The sequence below is a fragment of the Salmo salar genome, chromosome ssa19 (assembly GCF_905237065.1).
Source record: "Salmo salar chromosome ssa19, Ssal_v3.1, whole genome shotgun sequence".
In the NCBI taxonomy this organism is placed as follows: domain Eukaryota; kingdom Metazoa; phylum Chordata; class Actinopteri; order Salmoniformes; family Salmonidae; genus Salmo; species Salmo salar.
Window position 1 is genome coordinate 19,859,986 of NC_059460.1, and position 18,255 is coordinate 19,878,240.

Here is an 18,255-nt window from a genome sequence, read left to right on the forward strand (position 1 = left end):
TCTTTCCTTCTTAATGCGTTTGAGCCAATCAGTTGTGTTGTGACAAGGTAAGGGTGGTATACAGAAGATATCCCTATTTGGTAAAAGACCAAGTCCACATAATGGCAAGAACAGCTCAAATAAGAAAGGAGAAATGACAGTCCATTATTACTTTAAAACATGAAGGTCAGTCAATGAGGAACATTTCAAGAACTTTGACCGTTTCTTCAAGTGGAGTCGCAAAAACCATCAAGCGTAAAGATGAAACTGGCTCTCATGAGGACCGCCACAGGAAAGGAAGACCCAGAGTTACCTATGCTGCTGAGGATAAGTTCATTAGAGTTAACTGCACCTCAGATTGCAGCCCAAATAAATGCTTCACAGAGTTCAAGTAACAGACACGTCTCAGGAAGAGTAGCTGCTGTCTTGGCCACAGTTAATGGGGATCCATAATAAATTCAAATACAAACATCAACTGTTCAGAGGAGATTGCGTGAATCAAGCCTTCATGGTCGAATTGCTGCAAAGAAACAACTACTAAATGACACCAATAAGAAGAAGAGACTTGGTTGGGCCAAGAAACACAAGCAATGGACATTAGACCAGTGGAAATCTGTCCTTTGAGTCCAAATGTGTGATTTTTGGTTCCAACAGCTGTCTTTGTGAGACACAGAGCAGGTGAACTGATGATCGCTGCATGTATGGTTCCCACCGTGAAGCATGGAGGAGGTGTGATGGTGCTTTGCTGGTGACACTGTCAGTGATTAATTTAGCATTCAAGGCACACAACCAGCGTGGCTACCACAGCATTCTGCAGCAATATGCCATCCCATCTGGTTTGCACTTAGTGGGACTATCATTTGTTTTTCAGCAGGACAATGACACAACACACCTCCAGCATGTGTAAGGGCTATTTGACCAAGAAGGAGAGTGATGGAGTGCTGCATCAGATGACCTGGCCTCCACAATCATCCGACCTCAACCCAATTGAGATGGTTTGGGATGAGTTGGACCGCAGAGTGAAGGAAAAGCAGCCAACAAGTGCTCAGCATATGTGGGAACTCCTCCAAGACTGTTGGAAAAGCATTCCAGGTGAAGCTGGTTGAGAGATTGCCAAGAGTCTGCAAAGATGTCATCAAGGCAAAGGGTGGCTACTTTGAAGAATCTCAAATATCAAATATATTGTGATTTTTTAACACTTTTTTGTTTAGTACATTATTACGTATGTGCTATTTCACAGATTTGATGTCTTCACTATTCTACAATGTAGAAAATACAAAAAAATAAAGAAAAACCCTTGAATGAGTAGTTGTGTCCAAACTTTTTCTGTATTTTATGGACATTGAAATCAGGTTCATTTTCAGTTCTGAATAAAAATTGATAATACTTATTTTCCCGATGTTGAAAATGCATATTTTCCAGACCTTCAAAATATATATTTTCCAGATGTTGAAATCAGGCTCGTTTTTGGTTCTGAATGAAAGTTGAAAATAAGTAATTTACAGATGTCTATGTTTGAGCCAAATCAAGGCTGATCCAGACCGGACAAAATCTGAACCACACATAGACGTCTATGATTGGTTCAGATTTGGTCCGGACCAGACCAAAAACCAATGTCTGTGGATGTGGAAATCAAGGCCGGTCCAGAACTGCACCAGAACTGCTTACTGAGGTGTAGCCTACTGTGTTGCCTGAAATTGAATTGTATGAATGCCCAACTATGTGGTAAGCCTACCGTTTGTGAAACACAAAAAAAGACGCCATGTCCAGGACCAAAAAAGACGCCCAAAAGACGTTGGCTCGTGCTTACTGGGGTGTAGCCTACCATATGGCCTGCAATGGAATTTTATGAATGCCCATCCATGTGGTAGGCCCACCATTTGTAAAATAGGCCATTGCATTGGCTTTATTTGTCCTGATTCCTGTGACTAATCAATTTTGCTATTTAAGCTCTCTACATCAGCTACCCAACTTTATCAGGAGTTATCGTGAGCCTATTTGCAATGTGTTTACACAGCAGGAAATGCACTAGTGTTTTATGTTTCGCCATGATCAGCTTGTCAAATATCGAGGATACAAACTTGAAACCACTGATCATGACAATGGGATGAAACTCCTGGACAACAGCTGTGATTGTCCATTCCATATTGTCCATTTTACTTTGACCTGTCAAGATTTTAGGATATGTTGTTTGTTAACATGACAGCGCATTTTGTATTGGATTAGGCTATTTGATCGGAGAAACCTGCATGATGTAAAAAGTGTCCATCTCATTACATTGTCATACATTTGATCCCCAGCCTGAAGACTACAGAAAATGCCACATATTCTTTCTACCATACCTTATATCTGCTACATGATTTATGTTAGGTGATTTTTTTGTTGACGGTACATTGTTGGAGCGCCGCAGAGATGCGCCTCTCCAACAGCACCCTCCCTGCCTTTGACAAAGTGGACACTGCTTATCAGGCTGTTTCACATCCGGCCGTGATTGGCAGTCCCACAGGGCGGCTGTCACAACGTCTACTGAAGGTGGCTCCTCTCCCTGTTCGGGCGGCGCTCGGCGGTCGTCGTCGCCGGCCTACTAGCTGCCATCGAGCCCCTTTTCATTTTCGTTTGGTGTTGTCTGTCTTGTGTTATCACCTGTTTTGAGTTGAGTTCGTTAGTGGGGTATTTAGTCTAGCTTTCTAGGTTTAGGTTTGTGCGGGATTGTTTGTGTTTCCTGTCGTTGGGTTTTGGGGATTGTTTTTCCTCTTGTATTTTGTTGGAAGGACGTTTATCCTGGGCTGCGTCCCGACTCTGTTTAGGTGGATTTTTGTCGAGTTGGGTTTCCTTGTTCCCTGCCTAGTTAAATAAAGGTTACATATCACAGGGTGGCATCAGCGCTCATCTAGAAAGTCCACATGCCACTGGTTGAGGGAAATTGCCATTATTTTTGGGCAGGATTATGTGAAGTTTGTTGTTGTTGGAGGTGTGTCTTGGTTAGTTCAGCTCAGAAACTACAGCCCTCGTCAATCTGCCGCCATAGGCGGCTGCCTAATCCTGCCAAATGCGCGGGCATGCTTGTTTGTGTTGTGAGTGTGCACGCCTATGTGTGTATGTGATGTGTGCGCTTGATGCGTGTGTGTAAATGCATTTGTGCCTGTGTGTCTATTTCTCAAGTAATATACCAGCTACACACCTAAAATATCTATTCCAGTGGCTTTACTTGGTGATATAAAAGCATAGGCCTGTTACCTACACTGTAGTCTCTCGTTTGGTTGTTTCTGCAGAGATTGAGTTGTACACAGTACCTTAGACAGAGAGGGCTGACATACAAACCTGGCCCTGGGCCGGCTCTTTGAAGGTAATGGAAGAATGTACTGCCAAAAGACATTCTACACATCAAGCCATGTGCCGTACACTGTCTCCGTACACCCCAGATTTGTCCAGTGCACCTTTAGACACACAGTGCGGCTGCCCAAAGACAACCTCCCGAGGTGCATGTTAATGTTTAGGTAACAAAAGAGAGTCTAAGAAAAGATCAATGGAGCCAGTTGTTATCTGAGAGCTAGATTAGCATCCCTCTCATCTGACACCTCTGAAGTGTGTGCCCAGCCCTATGTTGACAGGGGTTTGGGCACTAGCCCAACTGAACAGGTGGTCCCCGTCCCCAGATAGATACTCATGTCAACCATGGTTCTGTCCTAAATGGCATCCTATTCCCTATATAAATCCTATGGGATCTGGGCAAAAGTATGGCACTATGTAGGGAATAGGGTGCCATTTGGGATGCACACCATGGCTTTCTTGGAGAGAGCTGCTTCCTGCTGCAACGGAGAGGGTTACATGGGGATTATAGGAGATTTTTTGGCATCACTCTGGGAAGGTGAAAGGGGTTTTTAGACTGTCTGTTCTGGAGATGAACTGATATTGAATCCAGGTATACACCATGGAAAATATATTGTCAACACACAACCAGGACTATCAAACACTGCCTCCTTGTGGTTAGGATCAGTCCTTCACTGAATGAAATTGAGGGCCACCCAGTTGAAACCTAAACCTGGTATGAAATTATGACATTGTTTAACTTGCGCACACACAAACACACACACAGATTCTAGATTTAAAACATACCCAAATGCGCTTCAGCCCAGCTTGAACAAAAACATTATAATAATGTTAGTGTACCCAAATGCGCTTCAGCCAAGCTTCTACAAAAACACACACACTCCCTGTCTGTGAGAATGCCGTCCTGTCCGTCTCCCAGCAGAACAGCCTCTTAATTATGGGGGGCCTCTGCAGCAGCCAATTAGTGTAGCAGTCCCAATGGTCTTAATTATACAAACTACACTGATAATGACTACAACACAAACGCACGCTGTCATTACACTGGCTGCACACAAACACATTCTCTTTTTATTCATCGTCACTCTGTGCATGTATATAATGCTAAACAACATGTTATACACAATTGCTGTTACAGAGCATATTCTTATTCTTTAATTCACAATATTTCAAAGGATGAAAACAGAATGTGCTGATGATTGAAATGGATGATTCAAAGAGGTATGGTAGACAGTCACCTTGCTATTCATATGAGCTATTCATAAAGTGAAAGACGGCATTGAGAATGTTTTAGACTTTCATCTAAAGAGGTTTGTCATCGCGGTTGGAGAACTAAAAGAGTATCTGTCTGAGAGATGAGTCATTCTGGTTTTACAGGTTCAGAGAACATACTGTACATCTCAGAACCCGAACAATGGGGTAGGCTCTGCTGGTCACTGTCATTTTTAACGGTTTACTTTGAGTCCCAATCACTCTACGAGCTTCCAGCTAACTACAAGACGATTGTCTACAAGAGGGAGTTTGTCACCTGAATTGAGTTGTACTTTATTGCATAATATTCTATATGTACAGTGGAATTTACTTGAGACTTGTGTATGCCTAATGTATTTTTAGTTTTGTACATTCGCAAGGAACAGCCCACCACCCACACATGCAGAAAATGTGAATATGTGGGCATCACGTACCATACAGCATCAGAAGCCATTGAATTCATCTAAAGTTTCTGTGGTAATGGTGGCTGTGGTGTTCCTGGAATTCTACTGTTGCTTCCAATTTGTTGTAGGTTAATTACTTGACCTAAAGGGTATCATCAGACACACAGCAGCACGACTGACAGCCACGATGCGACTACACTTGTCAGTCTGGGACTGCCTGGTGTCAATTGGAATCGTGAAGAACACATTGCAATCTTTTCACCTCTCAAATAATTAACATTTGCTTAGTTAATGCTTTTCAATCAATGGAAGTTAAAATACAAAATCAAAATGTCAGTCAAAGAATATTATGATTGGAGACATCTGAAATAAAAGACTGACTGAGTATTAAGCATAGGCAGCGGCAAACATTGTGTCAGAAAAGTATTTTATAATCATCCCTTCTTGAATAGTACAACATTCCTTTTGGCCACTAGATGGCAGATGGAGCTCTAGTCTGAGGATGCTGGATGCTGTGTAACCCTTACCGTAAGATTAACAATGTTTGACCCAGACCCTACAGTATTATGTAGAATCTCAATTAGTAGCAGGCAGAATTGTACCATTTGTGTTTGTGAACAAGCAAGCTCTTTCTATTGATTTACACTGAATTTATCACTGAAGTCTAGAAACAATATTATCAATGGAACTATGACTCCTTATTCTCATGCCTTGAAATCAGGTTCTGAGAAAATGTCTGTCAACCCTTTAAAAAGTCTGTTTGGTTGAAATCAGTGCTTTACCTCTGACTAGAGCCATCTCATTCTTTAACCCACCTGCTCCGCCTGGGTCTACAGTAATTACCAGCCAATTTAGAACTGTTATGTCACAACAGGTTCTACGGATCCCAGGCCACCACAGACAGTTTTTAAAAGGCAACAATTTTTACTTGTAAGACTGGGCAAGTTACAAACATGAAAAAAATCCATACATACAACTCAGTCCCAAGATTAAGTCCCAGGTGCTGGTGAGGTGAACAAGATGGCTGCCGCCAGTAGGTTGCCCATCCGGTTGCTTTTTGGGTCACCGTCGGCACATGCTGCCTCGCCACTGGCACAGGGGGAAAGAACATCAGGGGTCAGGGGGGCGCAATCTCAGAAACACGCAGTCTCTCAGTCCAGGAAATTGACCGTCTCTTATCTGGTCAATAGCAGGTGTTGTGCTATCGTAGCACTCATCGTTCGGCCCTGTCCTCCATCCCCCTCCAGGCGGCAGCATGGTTTGGTTGCAGATTCGGCGACGGTAGCATGGCGACCTCACACCCAGTTGTGGTCGATGTTCTCACCAGCAGCAGTGTCTTCTTCGATGAGGTTTAATGGCGGTTGTGATCCAATAAATGTTGCATTAGCACCATCAACTAGACTGGGGTATAAATCCCTTATACTTTTCGTGAAAATAAATAAAAATACCCTGCCACTCACAGCCTGGGAAGATGGGACACCACATCTCAACACACCTTGTAACTCTTCTGATGTCAACTTTCCCACACCCAAATACTTCTCTGCAGCTGTCACCACAACCTATTTTTTCTGCGACTTATATTCCATCCCTGCGGTACAGTTAATAACCACTGCTATGAACGCTAAAAAGCCAATCTTACTTAAGCATATATCACTCGTTGGCCTATCCCTCTGTCCTGGCCTCAGACCTACTACTCACATGAATCCTCTCAGGATCCTTCCCCCCTGACCCATCTTCCTCTACTTTCTTCACTGCCTCACCAGACAACACCCTCTGTACTACTCCAACCCTGGTAATCTCAACCTGCCTCTCACACCGGACACTTCTGATCCCCAGCCCCATGGGCACCCCCACAATTAACACATACCGCTTCTTTCCCCAATACTACACATTCCTTTGTCTCATGCCCTTCTGCACACTTCTCACACCTAGGAACCTCCCACGTGACCATAAGCTTGACACCTGTAACAATGGATTCTGCACAAAAGCTTGTGCTAAATAACTGAAATATCTTAACGTCACTTTGTTGGGCAAAGACTCAACATCAAAACTCAAAAGAACAGACAGTGACTATTGTTTCACCACTCACGCCAACCTGTCTGCGTCACACCAAACAACACGCATCAAAAACACAGGGAATCTTCCCATTCAGTTGGTCCACTTTCACATTCACCGCTACCCCAGTAATCACTCCTTTTCAATGCCGCCCTTTCCTTGAGAGCAAAACACATCACAGCCCTTGTCTCCATTATTTTGGGGCGGAGCGCCTGCTCCCTCTGACCAGCAGAAACACAAACAATTATCACAAGACCACTTCAGTTTATCTTCACCGATTCCACAGCACCCAACGCCGTTTTAACCAACCCTGAAATCATATATGGATCAGCCAAAAGGCAGGGGGCCACTTTCTCCCAAAGTGTCACTCCCTGTCACAGACTCATCTTTATCCTGACCATCGGTGCAAGCTTCGTTCTCCGAGAACTTCACCACACCTGCTATCTCAGATAATTCGCCCTCATTCACTTCCATTTCGCCTCCAGACCGGGATCTGGCGTACGGCTCACTCTGTTCACACTTTCCACCATTCTTCTTCGACAAACCATCTCCCTTTTTCCCTACCACCTTGAACCGATTCAAGCTCACCGTCTACCTCCCTCACTCTCTTTGACCTCCTCCACCTATCTTTTCCCCCTCCATTCCTCCTCCGTATTCCAAGTATATGTCTCCTTAAGATAATATTGTACGTCTCCTGACATAGATCTCGTTCATTCCCTCTCGAGGGACGCCATTTTTTAAAGTTCTCCAGCCCGAAGTTCCCCCACTTTTTTCAATGTTGCTTCTGTAGAAGCCAGAGAGACAGAAACGAGCTGGGAGCTCCTTTTTATATGGTGCAAACGCTCGTTAAGCTCATCAGGCTCAGGTGTGGCAGCTCCCAGGTGTGACGGTTGCCATGGTGACCAACAAGGAGGGAACTACAACAATACAATTAACAAGAACTGGAAAGAGACAGCAAACCAAAAGAACTGCGAAGGCCAATAATAACAAATAGGCTACTGTTACATCTGTGCCATACTGTCACACTATCATTTCTGAGCTAAGGCAGTTTGGATGAAGCGATGCAGCAACAAAAGTGAGACCCATAGGTGTGCATTTTGATGGAGAAAATGTGGATTTTCTGTGTATGTTTGTGTGCGTGCACATGGTGTGGTTTCTGGTCCATCACAGAGCCGACCAACCCGCTGAACCCTCTTCTCTTCTCCATCCTTAATCACAGTCTCTAAGCCACATACACGTTGAGCTGCAGCACCTAGGGTGACGTTGAGACCGTATCCACTAATGAGCATTAACATTACACTGACTTCTTTCCTTGGCGATGGTTATACACAGGGCTGGAAATCACACACACATTCACTCTCAGAATGATGGATAGGATACAAAGAGATGAGGGTCAAAGGGTTACAGAGGGCCACACTCCAGTGCTCATACAGTCCTTGTGAATGGAGAGTTAGAGAGAAAGAGAGAGTATGAATGAACTCAGTCCTCACCCACACAAACCATTCAATCACATTGATTCAAGAGGCAATTTGAAGGTTGTACATTTTTTTTATCCAAGGCAACCAGAAAGGAAGGAATATAGTATAGCAGGATAAAACATGAATTGAATTGGTACGAAATAAATGTGATATGTGTTGTGCCTGTATTACTCCCATTCATTCAGGATGGCCATTTAATCTCTGCTTCCTACGACATGCTCCCCACTAAATTGCCCTAAAGCAATGGTAGTAGCTAGCAGGAAAGTCATGTTTTACAGTGAAACTCACATCATTCCTACATCTCAATCTTCTTTTTGTTCCCTTTTTGTGCACGGGAAAAGGAAAAATGGACTCCAAATTTTTTTTTTTTTAACGTAACTGTGCTATCAAATCAAATTTTATTGGTCACATACACATGGTTAGCAGATGTTAATGCGAGTGTAGTGAAATGCTTGTGCTTCTAGTTATGTCTATGCAGTAAAATCTACCAAGTAATCTAACAAATTCACAACAACTACCTTATACACACAAATACACACAAATGTAAAGGGATGACTAAGAATATGTACATATAAATATATGGATGAGCGATGGCATAGGCAAGATGCAGTAGATGGTGTAGAATACAGTATATACATATGAGATTAGTAATGTAGGATATGTAAACATTATTAAAGTGGCGTTATTTAAAGTGCCAAGTGATACCTTTATTATGTGTGTTTATTTAAGTGGCCAGAGATTTGAGTCTGTATGTTGGCAGCAGCCTCTCTATGTTAGTGATGGCTGTTTAACAGTCTGATGGCCTTGAGATAGATAGTTTTTCAGTCTCTCGGTCCCAGCTTTGATGCACCTGTACTGACCTCGCCGTCTGGATGATAGCAGGGTGAACAAGCACCCAGACATAGAAATACAAAAGACCAGAGACCACATAGAAATACAAACATTACCCAAAAACCCGGAAATAATAAATCAACCGCCCTACTAAATAAACCACCACCCCGAACCACATAAAACAAATACCCTTTGCCACGTCCTGACCAAACTACAATAACAAATAACCCTTATACTGGTCAGGACGTGACAGTACCCCCCCCCCCCCCCCTAAAGGTGCAGACCCCGGATGCACCTCATAAATAAACAAAACAAAACAAAAAAAAATAAAAATCCCCATAAACTAAAGGGAGGGAAGGGAGGGTGGCTGCCGTCATCGACGGCACTTGTGCTACACCCCCCCCTCCCCAACCCACCTATACAGGTGGTGGTTCAGGCTCCGGCCTACTGTCCTCCAGAATGCAGACAGACTTGATCAGTTTTGGGCCGTAGGCAGACTCCCCTCGTTCCGGATCGTAGGCAGACCTCTTCCGTTCCACACTGTAGGCAGACTCATTTGAAACACAGTTACTTATATTTAGTTCCGGATCGTCAATAGACTTACTCAGTTCCGGGTTGCTGATAGACTCCCTTGGTTCCGGGTCATCGGCAGACTCACCCGGTTCTGGGTCGCAGACAGACCCCTTCGGTTCCGGGTCGCAGACAGACCCCTTCGGTTCCGGGTCGTAGGCAGACTCCCTCAATTCCGGGTCGCAGGCAGACTCCCTCGGTTCCGGGTCCCTCGGTTCCGGGTCGCAGGCAGACCCCCTCGGTTCCGGGTCACAGACAGACCCCTTCGGTTCCGGGTCGCAGGCAGACCCCTTCGGTTCCGGGTCGCAGGCAGACCCCCTCGGTTCCGGGTCGCAGGCAGACCCTCTCGGTTCCGGGTCGCAGGCAGACTCCCTCGGTTCCTGGTCCCTCGGTTCCGGGTCGCAGGCAGACCCCCTCGGTTCTGGGTCACAGGCAGACCCCCTCGGTTCCGGGTCGCAGGCAGACCCCCTCGGTTCCGGGTCGCAGGCAGACTCCCTCGGTTCCGGGTTGCAGGCAGACTCCCTCGGTTCCGGGTCACAGGCAGACTCCCTCGGTTCCGGGTCACAGGCAGACTCCCTCGGTTCCGGGTCGCAGGCAGTCTCCCTCGGTTCCTGATCACAGGCAGTCTCCCTCGGTTCCGGACTAGACACTGTTGCCGGATACTCTGGACTGCACACTGTTGCCGGATACTCTGGACTGCACACTGTTGCCAGATACTCTGGACTGCACACTGTTGCCGGATACTCTGGACCGCACACTGTTGCCGGATACTCTGGACCGCACACGGTTGCCGGATACTCTGGACTGCATACTGTTGCCGGATACTCTGGACTGCACACTATTGCCGAACTCTCGAGGCTGGGCTGATGCACTGGAAGCCTGATGCGTGGTACTGGTACTGGATGTTCCAGTCTGGGGACACGCACCTCAGGGCTAGTGCGGGGAGCGGGAACAGGCCGAGTCGGACTGGGTTGACGCACTAGAAGCCTGATGCGTGGTGCTGGTACTGGAGGTATCAGCCTGGGAACACGCACCTCAGGGCTAGTGCGGGGAGCGGGAACAGGACGAGTCGGACTGGGCTGACGCACTGGACCGTAGATGCGTACTGGCGGTCTCGAGCGCAGAACTGGCATCGCTCTAACTGGCTGGATGCCCACTTCCCCCTGGCAAATGCGGGGCGCTGGTATTGCGCGTACCGGCCTAAAAATACTTGGCCTCGCCACAGTACCCATTACTCCGAAGCACGGGACCTGTCCATTCACTGGTTGCCCAGAAAAGGTATGGGGATTTGGCCTGGGGCTCAAACCTCGCCCAGCCAAACTACCCATGTGCCCCCCCCAGTCGTGTTCCCCGGTAGCGTTCCCGGTCCTCACCAGACTTCCTCCATGGGCCATTTCCGGCCAGAATCTGCTCCCACGTCCATTTCTCCCGCCAGTCCATATTGAATTCCCCTTGCTCCTTACTCCGCTGCTTGGTCCATTTGTGGTGGGAGATTCTGTAATGGTTGTCGTCGGGAATGGAGGACCAAAACGCAGCAGGAATGTGGATGCTCATCTTGTATTTTATTTTAAATAAAGGTGAACACCAAAAATAACAAAAGAACGAACTCACGAACAACAAAACAGTCTTGTCAGGCACACTCAGCAAAACAAGAAACAATCTCCCACAAACACTAAACCAAACACATACCCATATATAGGACTCCCAATCAGAGGCAACGAGAAAACACCTGCCTCCAATTGAGAGTCCAACCCCAATAAACCAGACATAGAAATACAAAAGACCAGAGACCACATAGAAATACAAACATAGAACATTACCCAAAAACCCGGAAATAATAAATCAACCGCCCTACTAAATAAACCACCACCCGAACCACATAAAACAAATACCCTCTGCCACGTCCTGACCAAACTACAATAACAAATAACCCTTATACTGGTCAGGACGTGATAGTCTCGTGTTTGAGCCGTTGAATTGCGACTCTACTTTGTCTCTATACTGACGCTTTGCTTGTTTGATTGCCTTGCGGAGTGAATAGCTTCAATGTTTGTATTCGGTCGTGTTTCCAGTCGCTATTGCCATGATTAAAAGCGGTGGTTCGTGCTTTCAGTTTCGTGCGAATGCTGCCATCAATCCACGGTTTCTGGTTAGGGAAGGTTTTAATGGTCATCTCCGATGCACTTGCTAATAAACTCGCTCACCGAGTTAGCGTATACGTCAATGTTATTGTCTGAGGCTATCTGGAACATATCCCAGTCCACATGATCAAAGCGCTCTTGAAGCGTGGAATCCGATTGGTCAGACCAGCGTTGTATTGACCTGAACACGGGCGTTTCCTGTTTTAGTTTCTGTTTATAGGCTGGGAGCAAAAAACTGGAGTCATGTTCAGATTTGCCGAAGGCTGGGCGGGTGAGGGCTTTGTATTCATCGCGGAAGTTTGAGTAGCAATGATCCAGAAAACTACCAGCTCTTGTTGCGCATTCGATATGCTGATAAAATGTAGGAAGTATGGTTCTTAAGTTAGCTTTGTTAAAATCCCTAGCTACAATAAATGCAGCCTCAGGATGTATGGTTTCCAGTTTACATAGAGTCCATGGAAGTTATTTCGGGGGGGTATACACGGCTGTGACTATAATCAAAGAGAATTCTCTTGGAAGATAATGCAGTCGGCATTGGATTGTAAGGAATTCTAGGTTGGGTGAACAAAAGGACTTGAGTTCCTGTATGTTGTTGTGATTACACCATGAGTTGTTAATCAAAACGTATACACACAGCCGCCCTCCTTTTATCAGAGAGATGTTTGTTTCTGTTTCTGAAAACAACGGGTGGCTGTACCGACTCTGATAACATATCCCGAGTGAGCCATGTTTCTGTGAAACAGAGAATGTTACAATCTCTGATGTCTCTCTGGAAGGCAACTCGTGCCCTAATTTCGTCCACCTTGTTATCTAGAGATTGGACATTGGCGAGTAATATGCTCGGAAGCGGTGGATGGTGTGCTCGCCTTCTGAGTCTGACCAGTAGGTCGCTCCGTCTGCCTCTCCTGCGGCGACCGCGTTGTCTTGCGGTCGGCCTCTGGGATAAGATCGCATGTCCAGGGTGGAGGTCCAAACAAAGGATCCGCTTCGGGAAAGACGTATTCCTGGTCGTAATGATGGTAAGTTGACATCGCTTTTATATCCAATAGTTCTTCCCGGCTGTATGTAAAAACACTTGAGATTTTCTGGGCTAACAATGTAAGAAATAATACATAAAAAAACAAATAACTGCATAGTTTTCTAAGGAGCTAAAGCGAGTCGACCATATCTGTCGGTGCCATACTGGGTGTCCATATGATACAGATTCTTATTTTTAAAAAGGGAACACATTCAACTATGGGGAAGGAAGATGATGTTATTCTCCATTTCAGCTTTTGTCGTTATCAGTTCACACATAATTCCAAAATCTGGCAAAAAAAATTGCCAGCACAAAGTTTACTTTATTGGTCAATTTCACAAGGTCCAACTGAAATGTTACATCCACTTTCAACCCAACCCCTCCAGAAGACACACAGATTTTGGAGAAGTGCAGGATCTGTCACACTGGGCGGCCAGGAAGATGTTGTTGTGGAGTGCCTTGCACAAGGCCACAACAACAGGCAACGGCATATAGGATTTGATACCAGCTCACTTCCCGACAGATTTTTCCTGTCGGACCCAGGATTTAAACTGCCAACCCACCGGTTGCTGGCTTGTCTTTTTTAACCACTAGGCTACCTGCCGCTGCAAGGCTACTAACCCACTTTGATCCAGAAGACAGGTTAAATATAACTCCACTACATTCTAAACAAGCTTTGATGTGAAGATTATCACAACAGTGCCACTGTAATATGGGACACACGACTCCAGAACCAAACAATCTATATATTCTGGAAGAGAAGCTTTCGGATTGGTTCACAGTTCTCTTTTTCATTGAGAGATATGCATGAGATGTAACCAGTGAAGTGAATGGTTCAGATAAACACTCAATCTCAGGATGGATCAATAACCAGCCTACAATCACAACAAAAATGGGGATCCACTCTAACTCGCCCAGACTTGCTCAGTAGGAACTATGTAAAACAAGACTATAAAATCGTTGGGACTGTGTACTCTGTCTTTGAATGTGGCTCAATCCATGAAAAGGCATCATGTTATTCATGTAATCTATCCTCAAAATACTGTGACTCTAAGTATGAGGTCTGCATGTAATAACAATGGCGATTGTTGCCATGAGGTTATGTCGTAGGGGGTTACTAGGGAACCAGATTGGTAAATTGTCAATCTTATTTTCTGAATGGGATAACCAGGTGTAATCTTTTAAAAGGTCACCAGAGTTCACGCCTAATCTCCGTGCAGGTCTGGGTCATTGGACCCTAAGGCCTAGAGTGTTGTTCAGGGCCTAATTTGTGCTAGTGCCCTAGTCTAGTTTAGCACGGTTAGCATAAGGTAGCTCCAGATTAGCATTAAGCGGTTTGTTAAGACATTGGTTAACGGATTAAAATGTACTTTACTCAGCGGTAAAATCTGAATAGACAACACAACAAGCACTGTGCAGGCAGAGGAGATTGATGTAGTCCACAAATACTTGAACTGAATCGCACAAGCAGACCCCTTGTTATTAATAAAACAGGCTTCTAATACCGTTACCAATAACTTGGTTAAATATTGGACACTAGTTATGGTGTTACTTTCAGTCAGTTCCCCCATGCTCATGTCTTGAGTGTTACTTCATCGTAGGGGGCGCCAAACACCCCAAACAAAGCGAGGGGTGATCAGGGACCTTGATACTTAGATCATCCAAACAGCCACCTTGCCTCAGCCATCCCAGTGTTGTGTGCTACCGTGAGGCCTGTGTGGCTATTTTTAAAATCCAAATCCTCTTTTTCATGGTTACCCCACCCTCACACAAACCCCAACCAACACTACAAATAATAGCTACGAACAGCACAGGGGGCATCTAAGCTGCTCATGAATAAATGTCATCCTCCTGAGGGACCAGGGGTTTAGACAGAGACATCAACTCAACTGGAGAGAGGAGAGTTGTGTAAACAGCCCACCACACACAATGGATAGGAAGCCAGCTGAATGCGATTTAGAGGGGTGACAAATTGAGGAGAGATTATGCGAGTGTGAGATGCACCAGCTGGCAGTGTGTGGAGTGTGTGTGTGCGTGCGTGCGTGTGTGTGTGTCGAAGGGGGGATTCTCCCCCAGGACTGCAGGCAATTCTAGTCACACGTCAGTAACCACACACACTACAGCGATCATTAGAGACACACACAGCTGGTTTGTATGTGTCCATTTTCATAGCATAAACACTCTGATGAACAAACAGTCACACACAGTGGTAAAACACACAGGCAATCATTCATTGAAACACACACACTGTATGTATCATTGTTTTCCATGTGATATTTTATTTCATGTGTTTTTGGAACACTTCACATGTGATGATATTTCACATGAAGTTTGATGTGGATTTTCACATGTGAAATCATGTGAAACCATGTGCTTTTGGAACACGTGATGATATTTTCATTTGATCACATAACCTTTCACATGCGGATTCAAATTTTTTCATGTGAATATTTTTCACATGAGAATTCACAGGTGATGCCCTGCAAAAAAATATGTCATTAGGATACACACACACAGTGCTTTTAACATAATGTTTTCAACATATATATTTGCCGCACTTTGACATACATGATTACATTGTGTATGTTTATTTAAACAGTAATTATTATTCAACACGTCTTCACCTGGGATTTGAACTGACAACCTCTTAGTCCACAGCATTCCAATCTTCCTGCTACACCACCATGTCTGTCAGTGAGTTGTATATGTGAAATAGCTGTTTTCACATGTTCAGAAGAATTTATATATTTTTTTTACTTGAAAATCAAAATCTCACTTTCACATGTGAAGGTCTAACTCCCACATTGTCACGCCCGGATCTGTTTCACCTGTCCTTGTGATTGTCTCCACCCCATCCAGGTGTCGCTGATTTTCCCCAGTGTATTTATACCTGTGTTAGCAGTCTCTCTGTGCCAGTTTGTCTTGTATGTTTCCAAGTCAACCTGCGGTTTTCCCCGTTCTCCAGCTTTTTTCATTTCTCCTTTTTCTAGTCCTCCTGGTTTTGACCCTTACCTGTTTCTGGACTTTGTACCCGCCTGCCTGACCATTCTGCCTACTTTGACCATGAGCCTATATGTATGACTACAGCCAAAAAGTTATTCAAAAAAACAATTCCCTCATTCACTGAATCAGATATCAGATGGCTATACTTTGAAGCAAGGTAGCTAAGCGGTAGGGCTCGAGACTGACTTTATCCAGTGCCAAGCAAGACATGAAAGAAGTTAGTTCATAGAATGCATGATGGATATATTTTTATTTGCAACATTTCTTTTTGGCTCTTTATTGATTAATTTGCCTGAATGTTTTTTATGCATAATGGCCTAGGCTATTTACCACCTGTGGAAGCGAGAACTCAAAACACATTAGCTAGATTTCTAACTGTAAATATGATAATGGTGCTAGACAGCCATGCAATTCATCTAACAGTAAATGTAATATCCGACAAGGGGAAATCACTCAGCCTCCAGGACAAGACTCATGACAATAAACGTCAACCTGCTCGACATGTGTCTGCATGTGTAGCCACATGCCATGACCCAGATGTGTTGTAATGGCTCTTTCATCCCTGCATGATGCCACAAGCCATGGTCCACCACCTTCACAGAAACGTATCAAAGCATCGCAAATGACAACCCTATTCCCTATTTACTGTCCATACCATAGGTCAAAATGTGTGCACTAAATAGATAATAACTCAGGTATTCCGAGTTTCGGCTGAGCCCAAGTAGTCTGCTTTATATACACTGTATACAATGGTATTAGTTATAAACTCAGCAAAAAAAGAAACGTCCTCTCACTGTCAACTGCATTTAACATGTGTAAATATTTGTATGAACATAACAAGATTCAACAACTGAGACATAAACTGAACAATTTCACAGACATGTAACTAACAGAAATGGAATAATGTGTCCCTGAACAAAGGGGGGTCAAAATCAAAAGTAACAGTCAGTATCTGGTGTGGCCACCAGCTGCATTAAGTCCTGCAGTGCATCTCCTCCTCATGGACTGCACCAGATTTGCCAGTTCTTGCTGTGAGATGTTACCCCACTCTTCCACCAAGGCACCTGCAACTTCCCAGACATTTCTGGGGGGAATGGCCCTAGCCCTCACCCTCCGATCCAACAGATCCCAGACGTGCTCAATGGGATTGAGATCCGGGCTCTTTGCTGGCCATGGCAGAACACTGACATTCCTGTCTTGCAGGAAATCAGGCACAGAATGAGCAATATGGCTGGTGGCATTGTCATGCTGGAGGGACATGTCAGGATGAGCCTGCAGGAAGGGTACCATACGAGGGAGGAGGACAGTCTGCGCACTGATGGAGGGATTGTGTGTTCCTGGTGTAACCCGGGCAGTTGTTGTTGCCATCCTGTACCTGTCCCGCAGGTGTGATGTTCAGATGTTCTGATCCTGTGCAGGTGTTGTTACATGTGGTCTGCCACTGTGAGGACAATCAGCTGTCCGTCCTGTCTCCCTGTAGCGCTGTCTTAGGCGTCTCACAGTACGGACATTGCAATTTATTGCCCTGGCCTCATCTGCAGTCCACCTGCCTCCTTGCAGCATGCCTAAGGCACGTTCACGCAGATGAGCAGGGACCCTGGGCATCTTTCCTTTGGTGTTTTCCAGAGTCAGTAGAAAGGCCTCTTTAGTGTCCTACGTTTTCATAACTGTGACCTTAATTGCCTACCGTCTGTAAGCTATTAGTGTCTTAACAACCGTTCTACAGGTGCATGTTCATTAATTGTTTATGGTTCACTGAACAAGCATGGGAAACAGTGTTTAAACCCTTTACAATGAAGATCTGTGAAGTTATTTGGATTTTTACGAATTATCTTTGAAAGACAGGGTCCTGAAAAAGGGACGTTTCTTTTTTTGCTGAGTTTATCTGAGTTTTGTTAGATTTTTGTTTTATTGTTTAAGTATGTAAGGACTCTTGAACAGGATGATAAACAGGTGATGCAAAGCACTTTACAATATTTGTAGGCAAAACCCCCTAAAAAACTGGCAGCAAAGACAGCAGATAAACCAATGCAATCATGGTAATTATTATGTTCAAACCTGCATGCTGTATTTCAAGATGGGGAGAATGACCATTTACGGGGAGAAACGTGTGTCCTTGTAGAAAATTGATTTTCAACATCTTCCCATGCTTTCTTTTCTTTTATCCTTCATTGATTTCCTAAGAGGAAGCAAAGTGG